The sequence below is a fragment of the Mirounga leonina genome, unplaced genomic scaffold (genome assembly GCF_011800145.1).
Source record: "Mirounga leonina isolate KUSES-001 unplaced genomic scaffold, KU_Mleo_1.0 Mir_54, whole genome shotgun sequence".
In the NCBI taxonomy this organism is placed as follows: Eukaryota; Metazoa; Chordata; class Mammalia; order Carnivora; family Phocidae; genus Mirounga; species Mirounga leonina.
In genome coordinates, this window is record NW_023270812.1 from 10,418,561 (window position 1) to 10,420,173 (window position 1,613).

At 47.3% G+C, this 1,613-nt stretch overlaps 1 long non-coding RNA gene across 1 annotated transcript in view; it reads right to left on the minus strand.

Annotated features, from left to right (window-relative positions):
• LOC118001823 overlaps positions 1 to 279 on the minus strand; it is a 1,143-nt gene extending 864 nt beyond the window's left edge. The window contains exon 1 of the long non-coding RNA XR_004676849.1: positions 211 to 279. This is a non-coding gene — a long non-coding RNA (uncharacterized LOC118001823). The remainder of the gene's footprint in view (positions 1 to 210) is intronic.
• Positions 280 to 1,613: the final 1,334 nt, after the last annotated feature.

Consider the following 1,613-nt stretch of genomic DNA (forward strand, 5'->3'; position numbering starts at 1 on the left):
CCGGTGGGGACGGGGCCGGTCCAGGAGGGGTCCGGTGGGGACGGGGGTGGTCCAGGAGGGGTCCGGTGGGACAGGGGCGGACGGGGGTGGTCCAAGAGGGGTCCGGTGGGACGGGGGCGGTCCAAGAGGGGTCCGGTGGGACGGGGGGAGGGGGGAGGCGCAGAAAAAGGGGAGACGGCAGGGAAGAGGAGGAGGGGAGAGGCTTCGTACCTCACGCAAGTCAGGAGCTCACTCCACGTGCCCACTACCATGAATCAAATAGCCATTCTTGTCTTCCTTGGAGTCACAGGAAGCAGAAAGGTGCCTTGTGTGAAATCGTACTCGCAGCCCCCGCAGTAAGGATCGGAGCTGTGAGAAGCTGTCTGGCGGGGCTTCCAGGAAAGCTGCCTGAAGAGGGCTGATTCAGCTGGCTGGAATGGAGACGTGATGGCCCCAGCTGCAGCTGCCATCTTGCAATCATGAGGAAATTTGCAGCAGCCGGGAAAAGCCTGCGTCCCTAGTAACAGGGAAACCAACTCTAGACAGCCTACCTCCAGATTTATATTATGTAATTCATGTATTTCATTTTAGATATTTTATGTGAAAGAAAAGTAAACTTTTGTCTCTCTGACATGGGTTTTCTGCTACATGCAATCTGAATCTAATCCTAAGTGATACAGCAAAAATGCTCTTATTAAAAAGTTGGCTGTTTTTTACAGTCAACTAATGTTTGACAAGGAAGTCTACAATACTCAATGGAGAGAGGACAGTCTTGTCAATAAATGGTGCTGGGATAATTGGATATTCACTTGTAAGAGAATGAAACTGGACCCATATTTTCCCCCACTCACAAAAACATTAACTCAAAGTGGATTCAAGACTGGAAACCTCAAAACTCCTAGAGGAAAACAGGAATAAATCTCCTCGACGTGAGTCTTGGCGGTGATGTCTGGAGGTGACGCCAAGCAACAAAATCGAAAATGAAGAAGCGGGACCACGCCACCCGAGAAAGCTTCTGCACAGCTACAGCAATCCTCAGTTAAGGAAAGACAACCTATGGAACAGGAAAAAATATTTGCAAGCCACATATCTGAACGGGATTAATATCCAAAATACAAAGAGTGCATACAACTCAATAGCAAAAATAACAATAATAATAATGATGATACCCAATCCAATTACAAAATGGGCAAAAGACCCAAATAGACACTTCTCCAAAGAAGACATCCAGATGGCCAACAGGTACATGAAAAGATGCTCAACGTCACTCATCATCAGGGAAACACAAATCAAAACCATGATGAGATACCACCTCACACCTGTCAGAATGGCTAAAATCAACAACCCAAGGAACAACAGGTGTTGGTGAGGAAGCAGAGAAAGGGGAACCCAAATGCACTGTTCGTGGAAATGCAGACTGGGTGCAGCCACTGTGGGGAGAACAGTGAGGAGGTTCCTCAAAAAGTTAAAAATAGAACTACCCTATGATCCAGTAATTGAGATACTGGGTATTTACCCAAAGGAACCACTACTTCAAAAAATTATCTGCACCCCCATGTTCACTGCAGCATTATTCACAGTAGCCAGGATGTGGAAACAACCTGTGTCCATGGATGGATGTATGGATGAAGAAG